This window comes from Zingiber officinale, chromosome 3A (assembly GCF_018446385.1).
Source record: "Zingiber officinale cultivar Zhangliang chromosome 3A, Zo_v1.1, whole genome shotgun sequence".
Lineage (NCBI taxonomy): Eukaryota > Viridiplantae > Streptophyta > Magnoliopsida > Zingiberales > Zingiberaceae > Zingiber > Zingiber officinale.
The window spans coordinates 113,964,411-113,985,931 of NC_055990.1; positions in this window are offsets into that span (position 1 = coordinate 113,964,411).

Here is a 21,521-nt window from a genome sequence, read left to right on the forward strand (position 1 = left end):
AAGCGGTTTTTGCGGCTCGAAGGTCCCAACACCTCACAAGCTCATTTCTGATAATGGCAGCCAATTTTAGGGTCTATGACTAAAAGAATGGTGTGAAGGATTCGGAATCTAATAAGCCCTCACTTCAATAGCCTACTCACAAAGCAATGGTTAAATCGAGATGATCAATCGAGAAATAGTTTGTGGACTCAAAATTAAATTAGATCATGTCAAGGGCAGTTGGGTGGATGAATTATCAAGAATCCTATGGGCTTACCTAACCACACCTCGAGAGAGCATAGGAATGACTCATTTTCATCTTGTTTATGGAGGAGCGATAATCATCCCAGTAAAAATTGGAGAAGAGACAATCCGGAGGAACACTTATGGACAATATTGTAACTACTCCAGGTAAGTTTTGATGTGATCAATCGGATTAACTTAGGTCCCCTTGTATTTGATTCTTGTATCTAAGTGTGCAGGAACTTAGAAAGACAAGAAGTTGAACGGAAGACGTAGCTTGCAAAAAGGATGGCACAGAAAGCGAGTCGATGGGCTCAGTGCATTCAAGGGATGAGGTGATGTGGAAGAATACATCGGCGAACGAGAAAGATGTGCGTAGAGCGTCCGAGGCATGAGAAGCCGGAGCAAAAAACTAATCAAGGAGAAGATCAGAGTTGGGTTTAGGTGAGTTCAACTTTAGATAGTCAGAGAAATACCCATAGACTGGAGCAGCAGCCAGACAAGTCAACATTAAATTGACTTGTCCGGGCACCTGGACCAAGTCTAGGCTCATGGAATACCCTAGTACAGCAGGGGCACCTCGGCGAGACTTTGTTGTGGATGATATTTAAAGTCCACATCAGCAACACTCCAGGCACCCGAACCAATCTAAGCACCTGGGTGAGGATAAAGTTTGATCATTAAGCTATTGAAGAGTCATTGCAAAGCAGATAAAATGCACCGCTTGGGGTGCCCAGAGCTACCACATTAGCCAACAAACGAATTAGACCAGTGAGCTATAAATAGAGCCTTAGTCCTCTTCATTTAGAACAATACTTATTTATGAACTTTGTACTTTCACTTCTTTAATTCTACTTTGTAATTTTACACTGTCATCGTCTAAAAGAGGCTACTCTGGCTTCATCGAAGGAGAACTTCTAGTGACATGTTTTATATCTTGGATTAACAACCTCCCTAGTCATAACCAAGTAAAAGTTCTGTGCCTCTTCTTTAGTTCATTTTATGTTTAATTATTTCTTGTTCAATTAACTTGTGTTTATCTTTGCTAAGATCGATGGAAAAAGAATTTGTTTCTAACTTATAAGGTAATTCACCCCCCCCCCTCTTGCCAACCTCATGGGATCTTCAATTGGTATCAGAGTACAACCATCTCAGAAGGACTAACCACCAACTGAAGAAATAAGATAATAGTCAATTTAAGCATTCATCCACCGATGTTTGAGAGAGATTTCACATAATGAAAGTGTCAGATGGAGGTATTTTTAAAATAGATTTTAAAATTCTATTAATAATTAAATATGATTTTATAGTACCCAAAGATCAATATGAAGTAGAGAAGGAAGAGTATCTTTGGAATAAGGAGTAGGCCAACTTCATAGCTAACGGTAAAGTAGAATTCTATCTGCTTACTATACTATTGCCTCAATAAGTCAACTAGATCGAAACATACGACTTAGCAAAAGAATTTTAGAAGAAGTTTTTGGAGCTACATGAAGGTACCTCGGAGGCTAAACTGGCAAGATGAGACCAACTCTGAAACCAGCTAAGCAACTTCTAGATAGGAAAAGAGGAAATGGTAGCTCATCTGTACGCAAAGATCAAGGAGTTGATCACTGAACTCAATAACATCAAAGAAATGGTAACAAACAAGGATTCAATAAGGTATACTCTAAATACATTCCTAAGAATACCAGAATAGATGTCGATAGTCAACGCCTACTACATCTCCAAGGACTTAGAGATAAGTACTTTAGAAGAACTATTTTCTACCTTTGAATTACATGAATCTAGATGTACAGACTCAAGAAAAGCTAAGAAGATCAAACTAGACTCTGACACATCCTTTGATGAAGATGAAGCAACTTTTATGGTAAGAAAATTTTCAAAGTTTTTTAAATCTAGAAAATTTAACAAGGTTTAGGCTAAGAAAGCTCCACGGAATTAAAAAAAAGTATGATGTTATAACTGCGATGAGGAAGAACACATAAAAGAGAACTGTCTGAAATTAAAAGTCAAAGGGTCAAGCAAATCAAAGTACAAGTATCTGAAGGAAACATAGGACGAGTCATCATCAGAATTCGAATTGGAGGAATATCCCAGACTAGTATTAATGGCGAGTCACCAAATGGAGAGTATCGATGAAGGGGGGCTACATATGAGGAAAGCAACAGTGAAGAGGAAGAATCCAACTTCAGATCAGATCTGGTAAGTGAGGTATGCCTTCTACCTCTTGATCAGTTATATTCTGGTACAACTTTAATGTCTAGATTCATATACAACCTCAAGTCTAAAAATAATGAATTGAAAAAGGGACATAATGATTTGAAAACAAAATTAGCTAATTCATGTCCATTAGAACTTTTTGATAAAGTTCAAATGGAAAATTCTAAGTTAAAAGAACAAATAGAATCCTTGAAAAAGAATAATGATTTAAATTGTTCAAACTTCAAGAATTATCTAAACCTAGGGTATATTACAAAATCAATACTTATTTATTTTATTGTTTGTTTTATTACTCTAACTTAATCTAGATTGATACACATCAAAAAGGGAAGATTGTAAATACCCTGGGTAAGTTTTGATATGATCAACCCGGTTAAGTTAGGTCTTGTTGTATTTGATCCTTGTGTATAAGTATACAAAAACTTAGGAAGTCGAGCGGAAGACACAGCTAGCGAGAAAAATGGCACGACAAGTGAGTTGATGGGCTCGGTACATCCGAGGGATGAGGTGTTACAGAAGAGTACACTGACAGACGAGAATGATGCGTGTGGAGCATCCGAGGGACTAGAAGTTGGAGTGAAAGGCTACTCGAGGAGAAGGTCAGAGTTGGGTTCAGGTGAGCTCAACTCTGGATGGCCAGAGAATCACCCATGCGACCAGAGCAGCAGCCGGACAAGTCAACTCAAAGTTGACTTGTCCAGGTGCCTAGACCAAGTCCAAGCGCCCGAACTCTAGACACACGAACTCTAGTGCTTGGACCAGGTCTGGGCATCCAAACCACCCTGGTACAGCATGGGCGCCTCAACGAGACATTGTTAGGATGATGTTTAGAGTCCACATCAACAACACTCCATGTGTCTAGACCGGTCCAAGCGCTCGAGCGAGGATAAAGTTTGATCATCAAGTCGTTGAAGAGTCATTACGAAGCAAATAAGATGCACCACTGGGGGCGCCCAGACCTATTCTATGCGGTCGGAGCTGCCACATCACCCAACGGATGAACTCAACCAATGAGCTATAAATAGAGCATTGGTCCTCTTCATTTAGAACAACACCTATTTACGAACTCTATACTTTCACTTCTTTAATTTAGCTTTGTAATTCTATGTTGTCATCATCTGTAAGAGGCTACTCTGCTTTCATCGAAGGAGAACTCCTAGTAAGCTGATTTCTACCTTGGATTAACAATCTCACCTATTGTAACCAAGTAAAAATTTTATGCCTCTTCTTTAGTTCATTTTATGTTTAATTATTTCTTGTTCAATTAACTTGTGTTTTTATTTGCTAAGATCGATAGCAAAAGAATTTGTTTTTAACTTACAGGCAATTCACTCCCCTCTTGCCAACTTCAAGGAACCTTCAAAGACAACTCTGAACAATGACTATTGCATCTCGATCTGATCACTGATACTCAAGAATGAGTGGCTTCTCGACTCAAGGTGTATCGATAATGGATGTGTGTAAAGTATAATAAATGGATTATTCATCATACTTTCCAAGTTGGAGATCTGGCCTGGAAGAAAGTTAAGTCGGTGGGGGATGTAAGTAAATTGGAGCCACAATGGGGAGAACCCTTTTGGGTGATTAGCAAGTAGAGCTCAGGATCCTATTATCTATAAGATATAAATGGTAAAAAGCTTGATTGACCATGTAGCGCCAACCCCTTGAAGCCTTACTTTACTTTAAAATTGCTTTATAACCTTAAGATTATTTCTTTAAGGCTTATTATGCTTTGTACTATTCTTATCAAATAAATAACTATTTCTCTTTTAGACTCAGATCTTGTTCCAAATTCTCCCAGACTTTGACGTAGTAAGGGTTGAGATCCTCTAAGATAGGGTAGCAGAGCCCCTTTTGTAAAAGGGTTGAATGAGCACCATATCACATTATCCCTTTTAGGGCCCAACCTCTCTGAACTTGGGTATAGTTGGGTTTGAGATCCTCCAGGCTACAGTAGCATACTCCCTTTCGTATAAAGGTTGAGTGAGTATCATATTGTCTTATTCTTTTCATGACCCAAACTCCCCGAGACTTGGATGTAGTCAGGGTCGAGATCCTCTATGCTACGGTATAGGACTCCCCTTTGTACAAGGTTTGAGCAAGTATCGTATCGTCTTGTTCTTTTTATTGCTCAAATTTTCGTACAAGGGTCGAGTGAGTACCATATTATCTTATTGTTTTCAAGTCCCAAACTCCCCCAGACTTGGACTTAGTCAAGGTCGAGATCCTCTAGGCTGCGGTAGTGGACTCCTTTTCGTACAAGGGTCGAGCGAGTACCATATCGCCCTATCCTTTTCAGGGTCCAAACTCTCCTGGACTTAGATGTAGTTGGGGTCGAGATCCTCCAAGCTGTGGTAGTGGACTCACCTTCATAAAAGGGTTAAGCGAGTATTGTATCTCCTTGTCCTTTTCAGAGTTCAAACTCCCCTAGACTTGGATATAGTTGGGGTCGAGATCCTCTAGGTTGTGATAGCGGACTCCCCTTCAGACAAAGGTTGAGCAAGTACCGTATCGCCTTGTCATTTTCATGGACCAAACTCCCCTAGACTTGGATGTAGTCGGGGTCAAGATCTTCCAAGTTATAGTAGTGAACTCCCCTTTGTATAAGCATCAAACGAGTACCGTATCACCTTGTTCATTTCAGTGCCCAAACTCTCCCAGACTTGGATGTAGTCAAGGTTGAGATCCTCTAAGTTGTGGTAGTGGACTCCCTTTCATCAAGGGTCAAGCGAGTACCATATCGTCTTGTCCTTTTCAGGGCCCAAATTCCCTAGGACTTGGATGTAGTCGGGGTCCAAATCCTTTAGACTATTGTAGCGGATTCTCCTTCGTATAAGTGTCAAGTGAGTTTCATATTGCTTTGTTATTTTTAAGGCTCAACTCCCTAGGACCTGGACATAGTCGGGATCAAGATCCTTGTCTCTACAATCGTAGTGAAAAGCAACACAAAGCTCTCAAACTTCCATCATATTGATAAAAAATTGTTAAAAAAGATTATTACATCTTAAAGTTAATGACATCTTCATTAGGGATGCTCTCGTTGATTTTCAAAAGGTCAATGATAGGGAGGGAGGAGTCTGTTGGAGCAATCCCAATGGTCCGCGGGACCATGTGTTTTGGTATTTGGGCAAAGGGTTTAAGTTAGGTTCACCCTTGTATTTGATATGTGTACTTGAGTTGTGCAGGACTACAGGATACACATGTGACTCAAGTTGATGGCTTCGGGTCCGGTGAAGGATGGAGCATCCGAGAGACCGTGGACAAGGCAGTGAGGACAAGGGCCGAGGGAAGCGACTTCGAGGCATACGTGAAGGATGGCATTGGGGGCGAGCCGCGGGCTTGAATGCATCCGAGGGACGAGAGCCAAAGGAAGTAGGCTTGAAGGCAAAAGGTCAAGGTTGCAAAGAAGTGTCAAGTGAGTGATAAGGGTGAGGGTACGAGTGCACGAGAGATTATACTCAGAGTAAAATCCTAGTTTTAGGGTTTTACTGTAGCGGTAATGTAGTAGCACTGTAGCGTTACTGCAGCAGTACTGTAGCAGTCGACTGCATGTTTTAGCAGTCGACCACGCAGTCGACTGGGTGCGAACAGAATGGTTCTATTCGTTTGGGCAGTGTGGATCAGTCGATTGCATGTTTTAGCAGTCGACTGCTAGTTTTAGCAGTCGACTGGTATCGAGCCGTTGGGATGTAACAGTCGAATTTTCATAGAGGGCAGTCGACTGCATGTTTTGGCAGTCGACTGGTAGGCGGGGTTTTCAACCCGCGGCCTATATAACCAAAGCTTGGGAGCTTGGTTATAGTTGACGAAATTAGACTTGGTTAAAGTCTAATTAGTAGTCTTTTGTGCTCAAGAGATCTTTGTGTGCCAAGAGATCTTGGTTGGAGTTGTGGTGAGGTTTCTCCACCCACAAGGAGCTACATGAGCTAGACGGAGGTCTTCCGGGGAGTAATCCACCGATGGATAGGGATCGTCCACCTCAAGGACACGCCGTGGAGTAGGAGCTTTATCTCCGAACCACGTAAATGATCGTGTAGCTTAGTTTACATTCTTTCTTGTCTTTAGTTTAATTTCCTTTAGCTTGTTTGGTTTGTATATTCCGCTACGCAAGCTAACAAGTGTAGGAAGAAAAGATCATTTGGGGGTGCCGTCTATCCAACCCCCCTTCAAACTGGTCGACCGATCCCCTACAAGTGGTATCAGAGCGAGGCCGCTCTCCGTCGGACTAACCACCGAGGAAGCAAAGATGACCGGCTTGATTGAACCTCCAAAGTTTGAAGGAGGAAGCCTTGGGGACATCACATTTTAGATGATGAAGATGGAAGTCTTCTTCAACACGGATTGAGATACTATGATGGTGATCAATGACCCGTTCGAAGTCCCAAGAGACAAGAAGGGAAAAAGACTCCGACCATGACATTGGACGGAAGAGCAAACCTCACGTTCGAAGGCAAACTCAAAGGTAATATCAATCTTAATAGATATATTGTCGTCTAATGTGATAATTGGTGTAGGTGAATATAAGAATGCCCACAATTTGTGGAGAAAAGTGAAGATGGTTATACGGGAAGAACCTAAACCTACACAAGAAGAAGAAGAACCCAAGGAGATGGGTTTAATTGCTCAAGTTGAGGAGGAGCAAACGGAAGTTGAGCCATGCTAAACATCCGAGGAAGAGAAGGATGAAGAAAGGTCATCCACAAGTGTGGATGAGGAAGTTGAGGCATCATCAACATCCTCAAGAATTGAAGAAGAATCCAAGGCTAGTGAACAAGAAGAAGAAGTCTTGGAAATCAACCTAGTGAGCACCTCCACCGAAGCAAAGTCAAAAGATCACATAATTTGCTTCGGTTGCAATGAGAAGGGGCATTACAAGAATAGATATCCTTTGCTCAAGAAGGTAAAACCTAAACCCACTCAAATTATTTTAGATATTAATATGGGTTGTAGGAATGATGGTGCCAATAAGATGAAGAAGAAGAAATGGCACATAATGTGCTTCACGTGAGATGAGCGAGGACACTACCACACCAAATGCCCAAAGAAGAAAGAAATCAAGAAGTTGGCACATTTGAAGAAGGAGGAGAAGAAGTGGTGAAGAATGAAGGCTCATGTCAAGGGGGAGCTCCAAAGGTAAAGGGTAAGGTAAACCCTAGTTTAAATTTGAATTCAAATTTAAACTCCTCCATGCATGTTAGAAATAATTCTTATTATTTTTCCATGCATAACTTCGGTTTTAGATATCATAATAGGAATAGGGTAAGTGTAGATCAAAACCCTAGGAGACCAATACATGAAAAATCTAGAAATGGTAGACCTAAGGAGACCCAAGGCATTAATCCCAAGAAGGGGAGACACATGCCTAAGAAGGGTAGGTCTAGGAATGTCCAATGTGGACAAATTAACTCTAGGGTTAGGAACCTAAAAAAGGAGAATCAAGCTTTAAGGGGAAAGCTTGATAAGTTAGAACAATTCCTTAAGAGATTCAATGTTGGATCTAAGGAATTAAGGATGATGTTGGGGAGCCAAAGACCCAACAATGATAGATCAGGCTTGGGATACCGATCTAGTCCCTCCAAGGCCAATGAGAGTTCATATGCTAGGGTGGCAAATGATCATGGCAAGGGAGAGGTCTCTAAGGCTAAGGGAAAGTTGTATGCTAGGGTGGCATATGACTATGGCAAGGAGAAACCAATAAATGGCAAGGGAAAGCCATTTAAAGGCAAGGAGAAATTAACCAAGGATAAGGTGTCCAAGGTTAAGAAGGTTAGGTTTGTAGGCCAAGTGTCACCGGAGGTGCACCGATGTGGCTTAGCCATTGTAGATGAATCACCTAGGGAGGTTGCTAAGGTTAAGAGCTCTAGGGGGAGCTAAAAAAGTCAATTTGGGACCCATGGCCAATGGATGTCAAGTGGGTTTTACTTGGGAGTCTAGGTTAGGTCATGGAATGTGTCAAGTGGTTTGGAGACGGACTTGAGTCTCAAACCTAGGGAATTGGCACACATGGGTTATGTTTCATGCTTAGAAATATGACATTGGGGTCATATAGCATGATAATTGATTTTGGATGTATAGATGCCATATAAACCAATGCTAGGGATGTATTATGGGTTGGTATGGGCAAATACATCAAGAGGAAGCCAAAACTAGGACTTTAGGTCAAGGTTCAATTGAACTTTTTAGCTAGTTTTGTGTTTTGTGTCAATCTTGGGATTTATAATAAATATATTTTTATATATATTTTTTCCAAGTAGACATGATAAAATAGACCTCTCCACAAAATTTGAGAATTTTTATAGGTCTGTGGAATTTCTGGCGCATTTCTGAAGTTGACCAAAAAAGGTTGATTTTTTACATGAATAGTATACCAGTCGACTGGTAACAGTGTTTTTGAGCACAGAGTGTCTCTGTAAGCTCATTTTCATGGAGGCAGTTGACTGGTACTTCTTGCAGTCGACTGATACCAGTCTGAAAGTGTTTTCAGCACTAGATTTTGACCGGGTCAGCTCGTATAGATGTATGGGATCCTTGGGGGATAAATACATGAGTTTAGGGTCAATTGGATGATAAGTTTTCAACAATTGGGATATTGTTCGAAAGCTTTTTTGATGTTAGGCAAAGGGGGAGAAGTAAGGTTTAGTTGGGAAAACCTTAGTGTCTTTGCGTAGGGGGAGCCTTGGGATAGGTTCTTAAAAATCCTGTAGGAAAATTCCTAGCTCAATGGGGAGCATAGGTGTAGGGGGAGCCTTGGCATAGGTTTTAATGCATGGTGCATTTTTATTTTGGCGTTGTAAGTTCAAGTGTGTAGCCTTGGCATCGTAAGTTCATTCGACAGTGTAAGTCCAAGTGTGTAGCCTTGTCATCGTAAGTCCATCCGGCAGTGAAGTCCAAGTGTGTAGCCTTGGCAACGTAAGTCCATTCAGCAGTATAAGTCCAAGTGTGTAGCCTTGGCATCGTAAGTCCATCCGGCAGTGAAGTCCAAGTGTGTAGCCTTGGCAACGTAAGTCCATTCAGCAGTATAAGTCCAAGTGTGTAGCCTTGGCATCGTAAGTCCATCCGGCAGTGAAGTCCAAGTGTGTAGCCTTGGCAACGTAAGTCCATTCAGCAGTATAAGTCCAAGTGTGTAGTCTTGGCAACATAAGTCCATTTGTTTTAGCATATTATTTTTCTATTATGGTTTCCCTAACTTAAACGTATTGCCAAACATCAAAAAGGGAGAGATTGTTGGAGCAATCCCAATGGTCCGCGGGACCATGTGTTTTGATGTTTGGGCAAAGGGTTTAAGTTAGGTTCACCCTTGTATTTGATATGTGTACTTGAGTTGTGTAGGACTGCAGGATACACATGTGACTCAAGTTGATGGCTTCGGGTCCGGTGAAGGATGGAGCATCCGAGGGACCGTGGACAAGGCAGCGAGGACAAGGACCGAGGGAAGCGACTTCGAGGCATACGCGAAGGATGGCATTAGGGACGAGCCGCGGGCTTGAATGCATCCGAGGGACGAGAGCCAAAGGAAGTAGGCTTGAGGGCAAAAGGTCAAGGCTGCAAAGAAGGGTCAAGTGAGTGATAAGGGTGAGGGTACGAGTGCACGAGAGATTATACTCAGAGTAAAATCCTAGTTTTAGGGTTTTACTGTAGCGTTACTGTAGCAGTACTGTAGCAGTCGACTGCATGTTTTAGCAGTCAACTGGTGCAGTCGACCGCGTAGTCAACTGGGTGCGAACAGAATGGTTCTGTTCGTTCGGTCAGTGTGGATCAGTCGATTGCATGTTTTAGCAGTCGACTGCACCAGTTGACTGCTAGTTTTAGCAGTCGACTGGTATCGAGCCGTTGGGATGTAACGGTCGAATTTCCACATAGGGTAGTCGACTGCATGTTTTGGCAGTCGACTGGTAGGCGGAGTTTTCAACCCGCAGCCTATATAACCAAAGCTTGGGAGCTTGGTTATAGTTGACGAAATTGGACTTGGTTAAAGTCTAATTAGTAGTCTTTTGTGCTCAAGAGATCTTTGTGTGTCAAGAGGTCTTGGTTGGAGTTGTGGTGAGGTTTCTCCACCCACAAGGAGCTACGTGAGCTAGTCGGAGGTCTTCCGGGGAGTAATCCACCGACGGATAGGGATCGTCCACCTCAAGGACACGCCGTGGAGTAGGAGCTTTATCTCCGAACCACATAAATGATCGTGTAGCTTGGTTTACATTCTTTCTTGTCTTTAGTTTAATTTCCTTTAGCTTGTTTGGTTTGTATATTCCGCTGCGCAAGCTAACAAGTGTAGGAAGAAAAGATCATTTGGGGGTGTCGTCTATCCAACTCCCCTTCAAGTCGGCCGACCGATCCCCTACAGAGTCGACAGGAAGCTTCCCATTCTCTATAGTTGTTTCAAGGTCTCATCAATTCAATGTTGCACCATTTGGATGAACCGAACGCTGACCATATCATAAAATTCCTCCAATTGAAGATATTCATTTTTCTTGATAACCCAACACTTGTCCTCTCCCTCCTGGTGCTCCTTAAGTTCAGGCACCTAGCCCTCTAACTAGTCCTTCTAAGCCTTCAGCTCCACCATAGAGGTCTGCAGCTTCGTCAAGGAGACCTCTTGGCCCCGCACCTCAACTTGGGTATTTTTGATTGAGATAAGGGTGACCTCCAAATCTCCTCGTCAAGTTTTCGCCAGGCCCTTGGCCGACTTAACCTCCCTTTAAGTGGCTCCCGGTTCCACTCTCAAATGCCCCAACTCCTGCTGGTTGACATCCAAACCAACCTCGACAGTTGCTTCCTTGGTCGTGTGGTTTTAATTTCATTGGAGGTCAGCTACAGTAACTGTCAAAGTATCTATCTCCACTTGCAACTAACTCACACTATGCGCTAAGTTGATCCTTTCCACCATCACTTCCGCTATCCTCCTCTTCAATCGGGTGATCATTACCTGGACAGAAGTAGGGTCTATTTGTTGTCGCTTTAAGTGATCAACTTCCTACTATGTGGTGATTATTTCCTGCTAAGTTGCAGCCAAAACTTCTTAAGAAGGAGCTGCAGTTAATTGGGTCTCTAGTTCAGATATACGGGCTTGTAGATCTTGATGACTCTAGCTAATCTCAGGGTATCACTAGTCAAGTATCATTAGTTGGGACATGTGCTTAGTCCCATCCCACAGAAGTTTCTATGTTATAGCTCGGATGACCATGTCCTTAGCCATTGCTTCTCCATTCTTCCAAGCGAGGGTTGTTGGACCATAAAGGGAAATGTCTATCCTATGCTTTTCCTGGACTAGATCTTGGGATAATTTCATGATGAATGGAACGTCTTCTTCATCTAACAAATTTCCTCGATGACTCGAAGAACTTGTATCCAGGGGAGCATGCACAAGACCCGACTCCATGTGAGAAGTTCCCTATTCGACAAGAGGCATAAAAATGGGGGTCCTTGAAGATGTTGGGAGGTGTACCATAGCCAGGTGGTCCTCCGATCTGACTGGTACATCTGGTAGTTGAATTGGAGAATAGATCAGTGAAGCTGAGGATCTAGCGGGGACTTGTGCAAGGGGGGATGGGCATGATTGTTCAATTGAGGGACTAGATGAGCGGCATCTTTTCCTTAAAATTTTGAGGAGGACTTCTGACTCTACAAATGAAGTTGGTCTCAAGGTGCCAGGTTGACTAGCAGAAGATCTCCTTGATTCTCCTATAAGGCTTGGTGCTCTCGCCATCAATTAGGAAGCCCCCTCTGTTAGAACTATAGCCAAAGCTGGTGGTGCTCCTTCCTAAGGGGTCACCTCGATAAGGTCAACAATAGCCACTCTGCATGCTTCTAGTTCTACCACAGTGAGCTTTATTACCTTGTTCAACGATGCCCTCATTATCGTGTTGTTATGTTTGAGAGGTGTCCTAAGGTAATCGCCTTATAGTTTGTACTATTTATTTTGATAAATATAGATTCACTATTTGAGTGCACTTTACTTGTATGTTTGAATTATCTTAAACTCATTTACTAGATTTCTACAATATGATTCAAAGTATGAGAGAACATGTGATTGGATCATAACTAGTAAGAGTCTCTATATGTGTAATTATGAAAGTATTAAAATATTTTCTAGTTAATGAATTGATATATTTGAACATCATCAATTCTGTAAGACTAGTTATATGGGTTATGATGAGTGGGTCCTTTATAGGAGAGGGAAAGGGGATAACAAGGACAAGGAAAGCTGAAAAGGGCGAGATGAGGGGTCACCCGGAAAAGGTTTGACCCGATAAGGGGGTCGCTACACGTATGGCAGACAGAGATCAGTCGAACATAATAAACCGACCGAGCATATAAGTTTGGCAAGCAAAGGCCAACCGAGGGAGGGTCGACCGTGCGAGAAGGCTTATATACATCCAACTGATTAACTTCGACCGACAAGGCATGATTTACCGAGCCCCATAGACCAGTCAAGCATAGTAGATCTGTGGAGTATATAGGACCGGCAGACGAAGACCGACCGAATATAAAATACCGACCGAGTATGTATGGTCAATCGGATATAAAGTATCGACCCGGGGTAAAGAAAGTTTAACCTTAGGCGGTCCAAAGCATGGCAGGGTCACTTGAGCATATGAGTTTGGTAAGCAAAGACCGATCGAACACGGGTACTCGATCAAGCATACATAACCGACCGAGCATAGAGAGACGGTCGAGCGTAAAAGCTCTTAACCTTACACACAATAGACAAAGATCGGACAAACTTAATAGATTGACCGAGCATATGAGTACGATAGGCAAAAACCAGTCGAATGTAAAAGACCGATCGAAAGTAGAAGCACTTAGCATTAGGCTGTCCTGAAGGCCTATATACGCCCGACCGGTTAGTCTCGGTCGATAACGTAGGATCGGTCGGGCTTAATAGATCGGTCAAGCACAGGGACATTTAGTAGCATATGACCGATCAAAGGAAGGGTTAACGGGCAATGTCGCTTTTATACTCCCGACTGGTTCATCTCGGTCGACAGGGTGTGATCAACCAGGCTCAATAGACCGGCCGAGTATGAGAAGTAGATTGAACATAAAGGTTTTCAACTTTACATGGTTTCTGGCATATTTATAATAAAGTCCTAGTCAAGTATAAATAACTGATCGAGTATAGAATACCAACCAAGACTAGTACAGATAGAAGATATTTCCCATATATGCAAAATGAGCTTATGTGACTAACTAAGTGTATGTAACAGGTGAGTCATAACAATATGTAATCATATGACAGCTTAATCAATTTGGCGGCAAATAGCTTCTAGAAGTCTCTACAAGTATGCTAAACGACAGAGAAGGTACATCTGAGGTAAGAAAAAGATTCCTTGAACTATTATTGCAGTTCTGGCTTACGTCATCTCTTAACAAACTTTAACAAATCAGGGTTCACCTCATGACTGTGGAGGCTAGATGAGGTGGAATAAAAAGAGGAATCCTCTCCACTGGTAAGGTATGTAAACATACGCATTGCATCAGAATCAAACCCTAATTTTCATCATCTTCCATACTACTTCTTCTTCTCGCCGGAGACTAACTTGAGTGTTAGAGGGCCTAGCCAGGGATTCCCATCCCGGTCTTAGGCCACTAACACTTTGTCGATTGGCCTCATTGTGTACAGGAAGATGAGATCACTATTGGATTGCCGAGCTTTGGCCGGTTCACGGAGTCACCTCGCCGGAATTCCTTTTTGCGAGGTATTATTCATAGACCGCTTTGGTTTTCTCAAGTCTATCGTTCTGCATTTAGGCACTTATGAGGTTCGTTGTGGTCTTCTCAGATCCTCTCCTGTTTGTTGGCATCAGAGTCACTATTTGCCACCGCCCATCGTCGCTCAGTGCTTCATCCCGCAAGCTTTCAGACAAGATCAAATTTGGCGGCGTCTGTGAGAACTCTCACCTAAATCTGAGACTGCGTGATGGAGGACGCTGGAAAGCCTGACACTATTACTCTGACCCAAGAAGACTTGGAGTTACTCATCAACTCCAGGGTTCAAAAAGCATTACAACAGCAACAGCAGCAGTAAGCAAACGCTGGAGGTACCTTACCTGTAGTAATAAATCCAGCGATCTCGACTATAGATCACCACAAAAACAGAGGTATAAAAGAAGATGATGTAGCTTATATAACTCATGCTCCTGTTTCTCCTACTCGACACCCTCGAACATTCTTTTTCACCCCTGTCGAACAAGGAGGATGAAAGTCGATGCTGCAAGAGTCTTCAGATGAGGCACCAATGAAGGAAAAGCACAAGGGAAAGATGGTAACCAGTGATAGTTCTCCGGAAAGAATTATTACTCCATTCTCTCAGAGGGTTCTTGATGATATATTGCCGAAGCGTTATCAGAATCTGGATATCGAAGAATACTCTGGAACCACTGATCCAAAAGACCACCTCGCTAAATTTGAGAACGCCGCTCTGTTACAGTAATTTTGTGATGGGGTTAAATGTTGAATGTTCCTTACTACCCTTGGGGGAGCAACCCAAAGATGGTTTAAGCAGTTACCAGAAGGCTTTATTCAACGTTTTAAGGATTTCTGAAAAGTATTTTTGCATCATTTTTCTAGCAACCGAAGGTATCATAAAACTCCTTGGAGTCTTTTCTCTATCAAACAGGGGCCCAAGGAAAAGCATCAGGGCATATATTAAAAGGTTTAATCAGGTAGCTATCAATGTCCCTAACACTACTACAGAGATCTTAGTGAGTGTCTTCTCTCAAGGACTCAACGATAATGATTTTTTCAAAGACTTAGTGCGTAACCCTCCAACTAATTTTGATTTACTGATTGAGCAAGCTACTGAATTTATTAATGTCCAAGAAGCTCAAGCAGCTCGAAAATGTGGTGCATGTCTCAACCACAGTTCACGATGGAGCTGTAGCTCCTGTTCACCCGCCAAGAGGGCCTCGCGGAGCTCCCCCTCCATACCATCAGCCTGAGCGAAAACCCCAAGCAGTCCAACATGTGGAGATGCCATAAGAAGTCCCCTGAAGATGGTGTACCTATCATATGTCGGGTACTCATTACATTGAGGATTGCTTTGCCTTGAAGAACCAGAGGACAAATAGCAATCGTTATTGTCGGTGATCTCACAACAGACAGCCCTACCAAAGGCAGAATAGTCTGCCTAAGTGGGAATATCAGGTGACTGAGACACAACAGGGGGCATTGCAATTGTCGGGCAGACCATCCCGGGCATACGAATCAGCATAGCCCGAGATAGCGATTACTCGACAGGAAGAAAATCGGAGCAATGCCGCCCGGGAAAATATTAATATGATAATGGGTGGACCTACTGATGGTGATTCTAATCGGGCGAGGAAGGCACATGCTTGGTAATTGCAGATCCATGCGGTAGGATGCAGCACAGAAAAAGCAACGGGGCCAGAGATTAGTTTTGGTCCTAAAGATCTAGATGGGATAGAAGTACCTCATGACGACGCTCTGATAATAAAAGCTGCCATAGCTAACTATAATATTTCCCGTACTTTTATTGATACTGGTAGCTCTGTCAATATTATTTTCAAAAAGGCTTTTGACCAGTTGCAGATAGATCCAAGTGAGCTCCAACCCATGGTAACTCCTCTTTATGGTTTCACGGACAATGAAGTTCAACCGCTCGATCAGATAGAGCTAGCCATTTCTTTAGGGGAGGAGCCCCTAATGAGAACCAGGAGATCCTATTTCACGGTGGTGGATGCGCCTTCTGCATATAACGTTATACTGGGTCGACCGGCCTTGAATGAGTTTCGGGCGATCGTTTCTACTTTTTGCCAGAAGGTGAAGTTCCCCGTTGACAACCAAGTGGGAGAAGTCCGTGGAGATCAATTACTCGCACGGAAATGCTATGTGGAGATTATCCAAACGGAAGCTAATGTCGCTCGCAAAACTCAAAGGATGGAAGTTAATGTCATCCAGGAGAAACCGCCCAGTTTGATATATAAAGAAAAGGAGGAAGTACAAATACAGATCGGGCGACTGGAAGCTGTGACTTATGTGGCGACCGACTTAGACCGTCCACTCAAGACTGAATTGATACAATGTTTGAGCCGGAATAGCGACGTGTTTGCATGGACTCCCAAGGAGGTCACAGATATTTTTCCTCTAGTAATGGAGCATGCATTACATATTGATCTTGATGCTAGGCCTATCAAGCAAAAGAAAAGAGACTTTGGGGTTGGCCAGAACCAGATCATCAAGGAAGAAGTGGATAAGCTACTAGAAGCGGGATATATTCTGGAGGTACAATTTCCTAGCTGGTTAGCCAACGTCGTCCTGGTACCTAAATCGGGAAATAAGTGGAGAGTGTGTATTGACTTCCGGGACCTCAACAAAGCTTGCCCAAAGGATTACTATCCTCTACCGCGCATTGACCAAGTGGTGGACTCTACCGCTGGATGCAAGTACATTTGTATGTTGGATGCCTACCAAGGCTATCATCAAGTACCTCTTGCTAAGGACGATCGGGAAAAGGTTAGTTTTATTACAGTTGAAGGTACCTATTGTTATAGGGTTATGCCTTTTGGACTAAAGAATGCACGGGCGACCTATCAAAGGCTTATGAACAAAGTCTTTCAAAAATAGATAGGGAGAAATATGGAGGTATATGTAGATGATATCTTGATTAAATCTCCTCAGGTTGTTGATTTGTGCAGATATATAGAGGAAACATGCCGAACCTTAAGACAATATGGACTCAAGCTCAATCCTAGCAAGTGCCTGTTTGGAGCCAAAAGTGAAAAATTTCTAGCCTATATGGTGACAGAGCGAGGGATAGAAGCGAATCCTAACAAAGTTCGAGCAATACAGGATATGGAGCCCCCACGCAATATGAAAGAAGCTAAAAGATTGACTGGGTGAATCACTGCGTTATCCCGCTTTATCTCTCAATCAGCTGACCAAAGTTTCCACTTCTTCAAGATACTTCGGAAGGCTAATAAATTTCAATGGGATGAAGAATGTGATAACGCATTTTGAGAAATAAAAGATTACTTGTCAACCTTACCTGTGTTAGCTAAGCCTATAGTAGGGGAGACTTTATGGGTCTATCTTTCAGCAAATGAGCATGTTGTAGGCTCAGTGCTGATGAGGCAGGAGGGTAAGGAATAACAACCAGTGTATTTTTCAAGTCATCTATTGAAAGGAGCCAATTGTAGATATGCTACACTCGAGAAATTAGCTTATGCTTTGGTCTTAACATCTAGAAGATTGTGTCCTTACTTCTTATCGCACGCAATCATAGTACTAACTAATAGCACTCTCGGTCGAGTGCTCCTTAATCCAGAAGCATCAGGGTGATTGATCTAGTGGATGACCGAGTTTAGTGAATACGATATACAATATCAGCCTCGTTCGGCAATTAAAGCACAAGCTCTGGCAGATTTTATAATAGAAGTGTAGGGTCCCGAAGAAGAAGGGACTTGGAAAATTTATGTAGATGGGTCTTCTACCAGACAAGGTAGTGGTATTAGCATTCTTCTTATATCTCCCAGGGAGGATCGGATTCAACTTTCTGTCCAAATAAGTTATAGAGCCACCAACAATGAAGCAGAATATGAAGCATTGATAGCTGGCTTACAAGCAGCTCAGCATGAGGGAGATGCTCGGGTATAGATTTATTCTGATTCTCAGCTGGCAGCACAATAATTATCGGACGATTTCGAGATTAGCAGTGATCGACTTAAGTTATATGCAGAAGCTTTTGATAAATTAAGAGCTACATTCCAAGAGGTAAGTATACAGAAGATCCCCCAATTAGAGAATCAAGTGGAGGATAAACTAGCAAAGCTTGCGTCAACGATAGTACCTTGGAACTTAGACCGACCAGTGGAACAAACAGTATTGGTGTCTTGCATTGAGAGATAAGTTAACATAGAAATACAGGGCGACTAGAGGGCGCCGATCATATCATTTTTGCAATAGGGTGTCTTACCAGTAGATGTAGAACAAGCTAGAGTCTTTAAGAAGAAAGTCACCCGATATACTTTGATAGGGGATCAGCTTTACAAAAGGGCCTTTTCCAGTCCCTTGCTCAAATGCATTGGACCAGAAGATATACAATATATGTTACAAGAGGTTCATCAAGGTTCGTGTAGCAGTCATATTGGGGGAAGATCTTTAGCATGTAATATACTATTGGCCGGGTACTTTTGGCCTACTCTATAAGAAGATGCGGCTCAACTCGTAAGGACATGTATGTCTTGTCAAAAGCATCAAAATATCTCACATCATCCTACCCAACTATTGAAGACTTCCATCGTTTCTTTCCCTTTTGATCAATGGGGTATGGACATAGTAGGTTGATGTGCGTAAATCTTATGATCATTTATACATGTTTCGACGCACATTCACTTACTTTATTCACGTATATTCTATGCATGTTCACCTCTCTTAGCATATATTCAGCATAAATACTCTTTTATTCAGAAATCTACTCTTTGTGTGTTTTCTTGTTGATAGAACGTGATTTGGAGCAGAAACAAAGCTTAAATAGAGTCTAGAGCTTCCAAGGTGCCGTCTCCAGGCCATGTGAAATTTCTACACTATAGACTAAAACCAAAATGGCCATAACTTTCTACTTAGTTGGATTTTTAGGTTGTTCTTTATACTGAATTGTAGATAACTTCAAGATCTACAACTTTAATAAAGACCTCAACTCAAGAATACCATGTTAAGATGTGCTAAAATAATCTACAAGTCCACACATCCTTGATACACGGTCGTGCGGTGTAACCATAGTAGAAGGAAGGCACGGCCATGGCAATTCGCACGGCCATGCAGTGTAACCAGAGTAGAAGGAAGGCACGGCCGTGGCAATTCGCACGGTCGTGCGGTGTAACCAGAGTAGAAGGAAGGCATGGCCGTGTAGATCTCGCACGACCGTGCCACTCAACCCGAAGGGAGGAGGCAGTTGGTCGTGCGGATCTCGCATGGATGTGGCACGGACTGTGCGGCGCCGGTGCCCTAACCTATATAAGGGTCAAGAACCCTATTCTTGGGGGCATCTTTGGTTTTGGACTTCATCCCTCTCCTTGGGAAAGGGTTCTCCCCTTTGGGGGAAACCCTAGAGCTTTATCCACCGCCATCATTTGACGTTCCGTCCATCTCCAAAGCAAGAAGGCATCCCCAAGACATCGGAAACCTCGGCAAGCATCTCTTCTCCCCCTTATTCTCACATCAAGGGTTGTAAGTATGCTTTATTTTATGTTTTTGGGTTGTTCTTCCCTCACAATAGAGTAGATATTCTCTTCTAGGATTAGGAAGTATTTGTAATATGATGGAGATGTAGAACTATGTAGATTCGCTATATTTCTATTCAAAGACTTGTTAATGTCTTGTTCATGCTTGATGAATTGTGTGTGTGACATATTTATATTTCTTCACATGATTTGTTGATTGATATGGAGGATTGTTAATCACGCAAAGGGGATGCCCTAGAGCGTATTGACCAAGGTACCCCAGTGACAGGGGTAACCCTTTCCAGACGTCTAGGACGCTCCCTTAAAAGGAAAAACAATCCCTTAGGAATTACTGCTCTCGTAGAAAGAGTGCTCTATATCATATACCCGAGGGGCCCTAGTGACAAGGGAATCCCGTTCATGGACGTCTAGGATATTCTCTTGAAAGGAGAGGCAATTCCTCCATAAGGAAGTAGGAAATCGTACCAAATCTCTACCCTTATCCTTATTGTTATTTACTAGACATGTATTCCTGTGATCTACCGAGGCGCCCTTGTGACAGGGGTTAATAGTTACAGGATTTCACAGGAATCGTCTCTATTCGATACTTAGGGATATTGACCAATTTAACTTCCTACAAGAGCATGGACATAGAGGGTAGAAACTAAACAATCTATGTAATATCTCCTAGTATTATAATGAAACCGAAATTCTAGAATCCATCTCCCAAAGCTCATTCCCTCCAAGATCAATTCTCTCTCTCCCCTCTCTCTTCGTCTCAACCTTCTTTCCCTCTCTTTAATCATACTCGTTAGTTCGTAAGCATCAAAGCCAACTTGCGACCGTCTAGATAACTTAGTTGGTGACATCTCTAGTGCCTAATCAACAGTCCCTGTGGTTCGACAATCTTATATATTACTGACGATGAAACCATATACTGCAGTTCGTAACATAGGTATGTTCCCCCTGGCAACGGCTCAAAGGAGATTTCTATTGCTGGCTATAGACTATTTCTCAAAATGGGTGGAAGCTGAACCATTAGCAAGAATCACGGAGAATGTTGTCATCAAATTCTTATGGCAACACATTATTTGCAGATTTGGTATTCACCATAAGTTAATCTCTGATAATGGAAGACAATTCCAGGGACAGAGAATTAGAGAATGGTGTGTCGGATATGGCATTACACAGGCATTCACCTCTGTGACATATCCACAGAGTAATGGGAAAGTAGAAGTGACCAATAGAGAAATCATCAGAGGATTCAAAACTAAATTAGATCATGTTGGTGGTAGTTGGGTAGATAAGTTACCCAGTGTATTGTGGGCTTATCATACCACTCCTCGAGAGGCTATCGGGATAACTCCATTCCAGCTAATATACGGAGGAGAAGCAGTAGTCTCCATTGAGGTTGGGGTAAAATCCGATCGGAGAAGGTTTTATGATGAAGATAATGATGGTCGACGTCTTATGGAACTCGATCTTATCGAAGAAGCTCGGGACAAGGCAGCAACTCGTTTGGTATCTTATCGACAATGAATGAGACAGAACTACAACAAAAGAGTTATCCCCCGATTCTTTCAAGTAGGGGATTTGGTGTGGAAGCGTGTTAAGCCCGTTGGAGATGTTACTAAATTAGTACCCTAATGGGAAGAACCATACAAAGTTATACAGAAACTTGCTTCCGGTTCTTATTATCTCCAAAACTCAGAAGGGAGAAATTTCGAGAGGCCCTGGAGTGCATATCACTTTCAACTATACAAGATCTAACAAGTACGCTTGTAATTTGTCCATATATTCCATTTAATTTTTGGATATAATGAAAAGATGCAGGCATATACTCTTTAATCAATACATACATTTGCTAGAATGAACCGAACAATTCTTCTTTCGAGCGTG